At 43.2% G+C, this 12,226-nt stretch overlaps 1 protein-coding gene across 3 annotated transcripts in view; it reads left to right on the forward strand.

The window, feature by feature from the left end:
- The window catches only part of ATF7IP2 (activating transcription factor 7 interacting protein 2), a 168,021-nt gene that overhangs the window by 26,800 nt on the left and 128,995 nt on the right, over positions 1-12,226 (forward strand). Inside the window, exons 3-6 of one of the 3 annotated variants that reach the window (XM_055099483.2) lie at positions 1,824-1,929; positions 2,080-2,161; positions 4,435-4,505; positions 7,213-7,346. The gene's annotated coding sequence lies outside the window, so the exon portion shown is untranslated. Of the gene's footprint in view, positions 1-1,823; positions 2,014-2,079; positions 2,162-4,434; positions 4,506-7,212; positions 7,347-12,226 lie in introns of all 3 variants that reach the window. The other 2 variants (XM_055099479.2, XM_055099482.2) reach the window with 2 other exon arrangements.

Below are 12,226 nucleotides of genomic sequence, written 5' to 3' on the forward strand. Positions count from 1 at the left end.
CCAACCTCTGAGTTCTCAGGAAGGCTGATTTGACTCATAATCTCTGGGCTGCATTCCCAGATGGTTAAGGCATTCTAAGTCACAGGATGAGACAGGAGCTCAACACAAAATACAGGTCATAAAAACTTCGCTGATAAAACAGTTTGCAGTAAAGGAGCTGGCCAAAACCCAGCAAAACCAAAATGGTGATGAGAGTGACCTCTGGTCGTCCTCACTGCTACACTCCCACTAGCGCCATGACAGTTTACAAATGTCATGGTAATGTCAGGAAGTTTCCCTATATGGTCTAAAAAGGGGAGGCATGAATAATCCACCCCTTGTGTAGCATATTATCAAGCAATAACCATAAAAATGGACAACCAGCAGCTTTCACAGCTGCTCTGTCTACAGAGTAGCCATTCTTTTATTCCTTTACTTTCTTAATAAATTTGCTTTTACTTTGCACTGCGGACTCTCCCTGAATTCCTTCTTGCGTGAGATCCAAGAACCCTCTCTTGGGGTCTGAATCGGGACCCCTGTGCTGTAATGCCCCACTGCCACACAGTCTCTTCCATAGAAACTGAAGTTCCTCCATCTACCTAAGATCTAGACCCACCACAGAGAACAATTGTTTTTTCTTTCTCTCCCTTTAAGGCTAATAATTTAACCACACCTGAACAGTATAATGACTGTCTGCAAGGATCATTTAAATCATAAAGAGAATTGTTTACAAGTTAATCTCTGCTCCACTCATTCTTCCTAGTAACCACTCCACCAAATTCCTCCTATCCTCCCTCCCATCACCTGTTTTACCAGGATCCAAGCTCATATTCTCTCTGTAACCTCAAGATGAAATAGAAGCCTTTTTACTTCACTGGGATGTCAGATCTTCATTTTGAAAGCTCTCATGTAAGGCTGAAGCAGGAGATATAAAAAGAAAACATGAATTTTTCCTTTAGGCAGCTCCCCACCCACTCCCTGCTATTGCACCCTGTTCTGTAAGTTCTGTAGGCTTGTAAATTCCTGTGCTCCGCAGCTGGTTTCTGTAAGTACCTGTTCTCCATCAAGGCAGCACAGTGAAGGTCACAAGATAAGCTTGAGCAAGCCTAGATTGCAGCCATCTGGGCACCACAGTGAAGGTCCCAAGATAAGCTTGAGCAAACCTTAATTACAGCCATATGGGCCATACAGCAAGGGTCAGATGACATGCCTAAGTGAGCCTGAGTTGCAAGCCTGTTACTATTGATAAAGTGTCCTTGTTCTGTTTCTGTAAACTTGCTTTCACACCACTGCATTTTGTGCCACTGTAAGCTTGTTTCAAACTAGCTAACCACCCTTCAGATGCATGTACAAAAGTCAAGCCGTCTTTGTTCGCAGCTCAGTCTTTTGGATGCAAATCCACTGAGCTGGTGCGCACCTTAATAAAATCCTTCTGTCCCACCCATTGGTCTCTCTGGTCTCCTGATTCCTGCAACAAGGCTAGGCATGGTGGCTCTTGCCTGTTATCCCAGCACTTTGGGAGGCCAAGGCAGGTGGATCAGCTGAGGCCAGGAGTTTGAGACCAGCCTGGACAACATGGTGAAACCCTGTCTCTACTAAAAACACAAAACTTAGACGGGTATGGTGGTGTGCACCTGTAATTCCAACTACTCAGGAGGCTGAGGCAGGACAATCACTTGAACCCAGGAGATGCAGGTTGCAGTGTGCTGAGATTGTACCATTGCACTCCAACCTGAGTAACAAGAGTGAAATTTCATAAAAAAAAAAACAAGAAGGCTCCTTTGTATATGTGTTAAATAAATGTGTATGCCTTTTCTCCCACTTCTCAAACTACCTCATGTCAGAGATTTTTCAGCAAGGCTTTAAGGGACAAAGTGCCTTGGCCTTGGAGTGATACAGCTGCAGATCAAGGAATGCCAAGGAACACCTGGAGCCACCTTTCTAGAAGAGGTGAGGAAGGATCCTCCCCTGAGGCCTTCAGAGCAAGCATGGCCCGAACAACACCTTGAATGCAGACTCCAAGCCTTCTAAACTGTAAGAGAATACATTTTTGTTTTTTCAGGTCACCCCATTTGTAGTAATTTGTTATGGTTGCCCTAGGAAATGAATATGTTACCAGAAAGAGGTCCCGATCCAGACACCAAGAGAAGCTTCATGGAATTTAAGCAAGAAAGAATTTGGGGTGAGTCCACAGAGTAAAGTGAAAGTAAGGGAATAGGCCCAGCATGGTGGTTCATGCTGTAATCCCAGCATTTTGGGAGGCCGAGGCAGGTGGATTGCTTGAGCTCAGGAGTTTGAGACCAGCCTGGCCAACATGGTGAAACCCTATCTCTACTAAAACACAAAAATTAGCCAGGCATGGTAGCAGGAGCCTGTAATCCCAGCCACTCTGGTGGCTGAGGCAGGAGAATCACTTGAACTCGGGTGGCAGAGGTCGCAGTGAACTGAAATTGTGCCACTGCACTCCAGCGTGGGTGATCGAGTGAGACCTTGTCTCAAAAAAAAAAAAAAAAAAAGTAAAGGAATATAAGGATAACTACTGCCTAGACAGAACAGGGTGTTCCCAAAAGCAAGAGAAGGAAGGTGCCCACCTTAGGTACAATGCCTGTTTATGTATAAGATAACAAGCCAAAAAATCAAGGGGGAGATTTTCTCTAATGCAAGCTCTTGTGACAAAGAATTGTTAACCTTTGTGTAACTACAGACTTTTGCAATAATCAATTTATTTATTTATTTATTTATTTATTTAAGACACATTCTTGCTTTGTCACCCAGGCTGCAGTGCAGTGGTGCAATCTTAGTTCACTGCAACTTTCACCTCCCAAGTTCAAGTGATTCTCATGTCTCAGCCTCCCCAGTAGCTGGGACTACAGGCGAGCACCACCACACCTGGCTAATTTTTGTGTTTTTAGTAGAGTCAGGGTTTCACTGTGTTGGCCAGGCTGGTCTCGAATTCCTGAGCTCAAGTGATCTGCCTGCCATGGCTTCCCAAAGTGCTGGGATAACAGGCATGAGCCACTGTGCCCAGACTGAAATCTTATCTTTAAAATGAAACTTATTCTCGAAAAGAATGCTTTTGTCTTTAAGATATCAGGGCATTGGGACATTTCTTGGGTTTGTTAAGTCCTGGATATGTTTAGTAAACTTTTTTTTTTTTTTGAGATGGAGTCTCACTCTGTCACCCAGGCTGGAGTGCAGTGGCGCGATCTCGGCTTACTGCAACCTCCACCTCCGAGGTTCAAAGGATTCACCTGCTTCAGCCTCCCGTGTAGCTGGGACTACAGGCATGTGCCACCACACCCGGCTAATTTTTTATATTTTTAGTAGAGACAGGGTTTCATCATGTTGGCCAGGATGGTCTCAATCTCCTGACCTGGTGATCTGCTGGCCTCAGCCTCCCAAAGTGCTGGGGTTACAGGCGCAAACCACCACACCTGGCCTATGTAATGTCTTTGAGATTCATCCGTGTTTTTGTATTGCTCCTTTTCATTGCTCAGTAGGATTCCATTTCAAGAATGTGTGTAAATTTGTCCAATTTTGTGTTGTGGATATTAAAATTGTTTGCAGAATAAATCTGCTAATGATATTCATCTCAAACATTTTTTGTGACTGTAGCTCTCTGGGATAGATACCTAGATATGAAAATGCTGAGTATGCAGCCATAAAGAAGAACAAAATCATGTTCTTTGCAGCAACATGGATGCAGTTGGAGGCAATTATCCCAAGGGAATTAATGCGGGAACAGAAAACCAAATACCACGTGTTCTCACTTTTGAGTGGGAGCTGAACACTGGTTACTCATGGACATAAAGATGCCAACAGTAGACACTGGAGACTCCTAGAAAGGGGAGGGAGGAGAGGAGGCAAGGGCTGAATAACTCTCTATTGCGTATTATGCTCAGTACCTGGGTGATGGAATCAATCGGACCCCAAACCTCAACATCACACAATATGCCCAGGTAACAAACTTGGTCATGTACCCCTGAATCTAAAACAAAAGTTGAAAGTATTTTAAAAGAAAGAAAAAAAGAAATGGCTGAGTGGTATGGTAAATTTATGTTTAATTTTATTTAAAAACAAAACAGAAAAGCTGCCAAACTGTTTTCCAAAGTGGTTGCACCATTTTATGTTTCCACAAGCAGTGCGTGAGAATCCAGCTGCTGTACATCTTCCCCAACACTTGGTACTGCCAGTCGTTTTAATTGTTGCCTTTCTAGAGGTTGTATAATGTCATCATATCATGGTTTTATATGGGATTTCTCTGATGACTGTGAGGACTGTGTTGAGCACCTTTTCATGTCATTATAAGTCATTCCTAGGTAAAGTGGAATAAGTTAACTTAAATACAAAGGCAAAAAACAACTTTATTAGTCTGTTCTTGCATTGCTATAAAGCACTACCTGAGACTGGATAACTCATAAAGAAAAGAGATTTAATTGTCTCATGGTTCTGCAGGCTGTACAAGAAACACGGCTGGGGAGGCCTCAGGAAACTTACAGTCACGGCAGAAGGCAAAGGGGAAGCAGGTACATCTTACATGGCTGGAGAACGAGGAAGAGAGAGAAGGAAGAGGTGCCACCCACTTTTAAACAACCGGATCTCGTGAGAACTCACTCACTATCATGAGAACACCAAAGGGGGAGTTTGCCCCCATGATCCAATCACCTCCCACCATACCCCTCCTCCAACATTGGGAATTACAATTTGACATGATATTTGGGCAGGGACACAAATCCAAACCATGTCAGTAACCAAATTTTGAAAAGCTCACAAGCTTCCAACTTGTGCCCCAGAATCTCTAGGCAATGGATTAAAGGATGCATGCCTCTACTGGATAGTGTTGTCTACTTCCTGATGTCCAGAGGTGTGGTGAAGCCTCTCCTAGCATCCTCAGTTTGTAGAAAAGACTATGCAGGCTGGGCACGGTGGCTCATGCCTGTAATCCCAGCACTTTGGGAGGCCAAGGCAGGTGGATCAAAAGGTCAGGAGTTCGAGACCAGCCTGGCCAACATAGTGAAACCTCGTCTCTACTAAAAATACAAAAATTAGCTGGGCGTGGTGGCAGGCCCCTGTTGTCCCAGCTACTCAGGAGGCTGAGGCAGGAGAATTGCTTGAACCCGGGAGGCAGAGGTTGCAGTGAGCCAAGATTGTGCCACTGCACTCCAGCCTGGGAGACAGGGTGAGACTCCACCTCAAAAAAGAAAAAGAAAAAATCCATCCATGTACTTTTAGACATTTAGGTTTTCTCTGTATATCAGCTATTGTGAATGATGCTCCGAAGAAACATGAGAGTGCAGACATCTATTTGGCATACTGTTATCATTTCTTTTGGGTATATATCCAGCAGTAAGATTGCTGGATCATACGGTAATTCTAGCTGTAGTTTTTGGAGGCACCTCCATCCTGTTTTCCAAAATGGCTTTACTGATTTACAATACCACCAATAGTGTATATTGGTTTCCTTTTCTCCACATTCTTGACAAAACTTGTCTTTTATCTTTTTAACAATAGTCAATCTAACAGGTGTGAGGTGATATCTCATTGTGTTCTTAATTTGCATTTCTCTGGTGATTAGAGATGTTGAGCATTTTTTTCATATATCTATTGGCCATTATATATATATGTGTGTATATATGTGTGTGTATATATATGTGTGTGCATATATATATGTGTGTGAATGTGTATCTATTTATATTATATATGTATGTGTATATATGTGTGGGTGGGTGTGTATATATATACATATATATATTTTGAAACAGGGTCTTGCTATGTTGTCCAGGCTGGAGTGCCATGGTGAGATCTCGGCTCACTGCAAACTCTAACTCCTGGGCTCAAGTGATCCTCTACCTCAGTCTCCTGAGTAGCTGGGGCCACAAGTGCACGCCACCATGCCTGGCTAATTTTTTGTATTTTTGGTTGAGACAGGGTTTTGCCATGTTGCCCAGGCTATTCTTGAACACCTGACGTGAAGTGATCTGCCCGCCTCGACCTTCCAAAGTGCTGGGATTACAGGCACAAGCCACCACGCCCAGCCTCTGTATTTCTTCTTTTGAGAAATGTCTATTCAAGTCCTTCGCCTATTTTTAAATTGGATTTCTTGTTTTCTTGTTATTGAGTAGTTTGAGTTCCTTGTGTATTTTATATGAGTCCCTTGTCCAATATATGACATGCACATATTTTCTCTTAGAAACAGATTGATTACTTTTTTAATTTACTTTTTTATTTGAGACAGAGTCTTATTCCATTGTCCAGTTTGGAGTGCAGTGGCACAATCGCAATTCACTACAGCTGCTGCGTGCCAGGTTCAAATGATTCTCCTGTCTCAGATTCCTGAGTAGCTGGGATTACAGGCATGTGCCACCACACCTGGCTAATTTTTTTATTTTTAGTAGTGACAGGGTTTCACCATTCTGGCCAGGCTGGTCTCAAACTCCCAACTTCAGGTGATCCACCCATCCAAGCCTTCCAAAGTGCTGGCATTGCAGGCATGAGCCACCACACCCAGCCAGATTGATTTTTTTTTTTTTTTTTTTTTTTTGGAGATAGAGTCTCGCTCTGTTGCCCAGGCTAGAGTGCAGTGGCTGAATCTTGGCTCACTGCAACCTCCACCATAGAGACAGGGTTTCATCTCTGCTAAAAAGGCTGGCCTCGTCTCACACTCCTGACCTCAAGTAATCCACCCGCCTTGGCCTCCCAAAGTGCTGGGATTATAGGCGTGAGCCACTGTGCCCAGCCCAGATTAATTTTTTTTTTCTTTTTTGAGACAGAATTTTGCTCTTGTTGCCCAGGCTGGAGTACAATGGTACGATCTCAGCTCACCACAATCTCTGCCTCCCGGGTATAAGCGATTCTCCTGCCTCAGCCTTCCAAGTAGCTGGGATTACAGGCATGCGCCACTATTCCTGGCTAATTTTGTATTTTTAGTAGAGACGGGGTTTCTCCATGTTGGTCAGGCTGGTCTCGAACTCCTGACCTCAGGTGATCCACCCGCCTCGGCCTCCCAAAGTGCTGGGATTACAGGCATGAGCCACCGCGCCCAGCCCCAGATTGATTCTTAACAGGAATTCTGTCATCGTGAGGCAATGCAGGTTTTGTACAAACGTGACCCTGAAGCAGAAATTCCTAACACAGAGTGAGTTATGACATGTGATGAAAACTGTTATGCAGTAGAACTTGATACATGACTGATCTGAATGGATGTTTTAAGATTTTTAGTTTGTTCTATCACAGGAATAGCACATGATAAGTAGGGGCCACTTCGTCAGTCTATGTCCAGCTACATCCAGCAATGGAAAGAAGCATCTGGCAGAAGAGCCATCACTGACCTGCAACTGTTGTGGGTTGCACTGTGTCCCCTAAAAAAGGTACATTCAATTCCTAGTCGCCACTACCTGTGAATGTGACCTTGTTTGAAGATAAGGTATTTGCAGTTATAATTAAGTTAAAATATGATGTCATACTGGATTAAGGTAGGTTTTAAATCTCATGACTGGTGACCTTACGAGAAGAGAGAACACATGGAGACACATAGTCAAGAAGGCCAAGAGCCTCCATTGGGAGGCAAAGACTAGAGTGATGTAGGTAAGAACTCCAAAGACTGCGGCAACCAGCAGAAGCTAGCGGAGAGGCAAGGAACAGATCCTTCCTTAGAGCATCCCGAAAGAACCTGCCCTGCTGAAAACTCAATTTCAACTCCTAACCTCCAAAACTGTGAGACAATACAATTCTGTTGTTTTAAGCCTCCCAGTTGGTGGGACTTAAAATAGGCAGGGCTGGGTGTCATGCCTGTAATCCCAGCACTTTGGGAGGCTGAGGCAGGCAGATTGCTTGATTTTAGGAGTTTGAGACGAGCCTGGCCAACATTGTGAAACCCTGTCTCTACCAAAAATACCAAAATTAGCTGGGCATAGTGGCGTGCACCTCTAGTCCTGACATTTGAAGACTGTGCCTGCATCCCCTTCTCCTTCCACCATAACTGTTAAGTTTCCTGAGGCCTCCCAGACATGTGGAACTGTAAGTCAATTAGACTTCTTTTGTTTATAACTTACCCAGTCTCAGGTAGTTCTTTACAGCCGTGTGAAAATGCACTAACACAGTATTATTTTACTACCTCTACTTTTAACACACTTTGTGTACTTTTAAAGATCTAGAGGCTGGGTGCGGTGGCCCACACCTGTAATCCCAGCATTTTGGGAGGTCGAGGCAGGAGGATTGCTTGAGCCCAGGAATTGGAAACCAGCCTGGGCAACACAGTGAGACCCTATCTCCAGAGAAATTTTAAAATTAACCAGGTGTAGTGATATACGCCTGTGGTCCCAGCTACTTGGGAGGCTAAGACAGGAGGATCCCTTGAGACCAGTAGTTTGAGGCTGCAGTGATCTCTGATCAAGCCACTGGGCAACAGAATGACACCCTGTCTTAGAAAAAAAAAAATGTAGAAAGGCTTGATGTTTCAAACAATGACTTAATTTTGCCTACTATATATACAGTAGCATTAAATCAACTTCATATATAACAATGGTTATATCTGAAAGTGGCTTCTAATCAGGAACACTCTGGTCCATAATTCATTTCTCCCAATTCCTTCTTTCTGAAACCAATCCAATGAATGAGATGTGTTTTTACAATTTCATTTCCAATAGTCAGTATCAAAAGACAGCCTAAGTACTTTAACGCAAAATGAACAAAATGTGTTAGTCTACTGCCACTATTTTTGTCATTATTGGGGAAACAGAATTAAAAACAAAATCTTCCCCCACAAAAGTAATCTCCCAGAAATCCTCTTCACAAAAGTAGTAGAGAAAGAAAAATAGTTTTATTAGTATTGTTATTGAATATGCATTAAGAAAGAACATGATATGTGTCGCTGGCAATCCACAAAGAGATTGCAAAGATAGAAAGAAAACTTTTTGTTTTCGAAATGGAGTCACACTCTGGCCCAGGCTGGAGTGTGGTGGCGTGATCTCGGCTCACTGCAACCTCTGCCTTCCGGGTTGAAGTGATTCTCGTGCCTCAGCCTCTGAGTAGCTGGGACTACTGGCACGTGCCACCACGCCAGGCTAATTTATGTATTTTTAGTAGAGATGGGGTTTCACCATGTTGGCGAGGCTTGTCTTGAACTCCTGACCTCAGGTGATCCACCCGCCTTGGCTTCCCAACATGCTGGGATTACAAGCATGAGCTACCGCACCCAACCTTTTTTTGTTTTTGTTTTTGTTTTCTTTTTTGGGGGTTTTTGTTGTTGTTGCCTTTTTTTTTTTTTTTTTTTTTTTTTTTTTTTTGAGAAAGGGTCTTACTCTGTCACCCAAGCTGGAATGCAGTGGTACAATCATAGCTCACCGCAGTCTTGACCTCTTAGGCTCAATCCATCCTCCTACCTCAGCCTCCCAAGGAGCTGGGAGTGTAGGGGACATGCCATCACACCCAGCTAATTTTTGTATTTTTTGTAGAGACGGTGGGGGGTCTCACCATGTTGCCCAGGCTGGTCTGGAACTCCTGGGCTCAGGTGATCCACCCACCTTTGCCTCCCAAAGTGCTGGGATTACAGGCATGAGCCACCGCACCCAACCAAGAAAGGGATACATTTCACCATTTTTTCCTGGTATATTTTGTGATGTCAAGCAGATACAACCTATGACATACATATTCTTATGATAAATGATAACTTGTCCCCAAGTAAGAGGAGTTGACAGCATCATTCATCACATATAGTCCATCTTAAATGTATCTGTTAATTGGGGGTGGTCTTTGTTTGCTAGTTGGCTTTATCCAAAGAAGAAACAGATGTTTCATATCTCTAAGACAGGAGGCAGTTTTGCAGCTTGGAGCAAGTCACCCACTGAAGTTAGACTCCTACCCTCCCACAAAAGTAAGAGTTAGGAAAACTATCTCCCTTGAAGATTTTATTTCAAAGAGGTAGCTGCAATGTCCTTGAGAAAAACATTCCTGGCTTTATATACAGTATAGCAAAGTTTAAAGAAGTGCAGCTACTATACAAGGCAACAAGTAATCTGAAATCTTGTAGTACGCACTAGCAAAATATCTTTTGCAGTTTCTTCCCTCTAATCTCCCTCAACCAAATGAGCAAGTACCAAGGTGGTTTGAACAATTAACAAACTACTTGCAACTATTCCATTGCAAAGATAATATTTCCCATCAATTTTTTAAAATGTTATTATGGTAAAATATATCTGACATAAAATTCACTGTTTAACCATTTTAGGTGTACAGTTCAGTGGCATTAAGTATATTCACACTGTTGTGCAATCATCACTCCCAACCAGCTCCAGAATTTTTTATCATCCCAAACTGAAACTCTGTACCCTTTAAGCAATAACTCGCCGTGAGCAGCTCCTCCATCCCCTTGGCCTCTGATAACCACTGTTCTACTTTCTGTCTCTGTGAATCTAACTATTCTAAGTACCTCGTATAAGTGGAATCATACCATTGTCACATGAATTTTTTTTTTTTTGAGACAGAGTCTCGCTCTGTCATCCAAGCTGGAGTGTGGTGGTACGATCTTGGTTTACTGCAATCTCCCTTTCCTGGGTTCAAGCGATTCTCCTGCTTCAGCCTCCCCAGTACCTGGGATTACGTGTCCACCAGGACACTGGCTAATTTTTGTATGTTTAGTAGAGATGAGATTTTGCCATTTTGGCCAGGTTGGTCTTGAACTCCTGACCTCAGGTGATCCACCCACCTTGGCCTCCCAAAGTGCTGGGATTACAGGCGTGAGCCACCATGCCCAGCCAGGCCCATCAATTTTTAAAAACTATCTACAAAGTGTTTTACTACTACCTCTAATTTCTTTTTTTGTTTGTTTTGTTTTGTTTTTGAGTCGGAGTTTTGCTCTGTTGCCCAGGCTGGAGTGCAGTGGTGCGATCTTGGCTCACTGCAAGCTCCGCCTCCCAGGTTCACGCTATTCTCCCTGCCTCAGCCTCCTGAGTAGCTGGTACTACAGGCGCCCGCCACCATGCCCAGCTAATTTTTTATGTTTTTAGTAGAGATGGGGTTTCACCGTGTTAACCAGGATGGTCTCGATCTCCTGACCTCATGATCCACCCGCCTTGGCCTCCCAAAGTGCTGGGATTACAGGCATGAGCCACCGCACCCAGCCCTCTAATTTCTTTTTTAAAAAAATTTAGGGACCTATCAGCCTAACGGATATCTCTAATTTTAGATACATCAAATACTTGAAAATATCCAGAAAGACTAGATGTTTCAAGTAAGAGCTTACTTACCTGTCCACTAGATATATAAAACTGCTAAATAAAACTGCACACACATAGCAATAGTTATAATAAGGTGTCTTCTAAATATGAACATTTTGGCATAGATATTTCAAAAAATACTTATCAATTGTATATACAGGGAGAAATAAAATTCACACAGAGAGCATAGTTGTAATATGAAGATGACTTCTAAATATGACCAGACTGGTGTAGAAGCTTCTTCTCTTCCTCCTCAGGCCTTTTTTTTTTTTTTTTTTTTCTTGAGACAGTCTTGTGCTGTCGTCCAGGCTAGAGTGCAGTGGCGTGATCTCAGCATTTTGCAACCTCCGCCTCCCAGGTTCAAGCGATTCTCCTGCCTCAGCCTCCCCAGTAGCTGGGACTATAGGCACATGCCACCACTCCCAGCTAATTTTTGTATTTTTAGTACAGATGGGCTTTCACCATGTTGGCCAGGCTGGTTTCAAACTCGCAACCTCAGATGATCCACCCACCTTGGCCTCCCAAACAGGTGGGATTACAGGCATGAGCCACCCTGTCCCATGTCTTCTAAATCATTGAACAAAAATGGACGTGTGTTGCTTCTACTGGTGGTCTAACAATTCCATTTCAAAAAGTTCTTTCCAAAAGACATTTCTTTTCTACAATTAAAAAAAAATGGCCATTTACAAGTTATGTGATTTTCCAGGTCTACTTTATCATGTCAGTAACCTTTCTATCTAGAAGGCCTAGATGTAGCAAACGTTTTATTTATTTATATTTTTATAGAGACAGGGATGTCACTTATTGCCCAGGCTGGTCTCAAACTTCTGGCCTCAAGCGATCCTCCCACTTCAGCAAATTTTTTTTTTCTATTGTACAAAAATTTTACAAATAAAAAAGTTTTAGGCCGGGCACAGTGCCTCACACCTGTAATCCAGCATTTTGGGAGGCCCAGGTGGGGGGATCAACTGAGCTCAGGAGTTCAAGACCAGCCTGGGCAACACTGTGAAATCCTATCTCTACAAAAAATATAT

Source organism: Pan paniscus, chromosome 18 (genome assembly GCF_029289425.2).
Source record: "Pan paniscus chromosome 18, NHGRI_mPanPan1-v2.0_pri, whole genome shotgun sequence".
Classification (NCBI taxonomy): domain Eukaryota; kingdom Metazoa; phylum Chordata; class Mammalia; order Primates; family Hominidae; genus Pan; species Pan paniscus.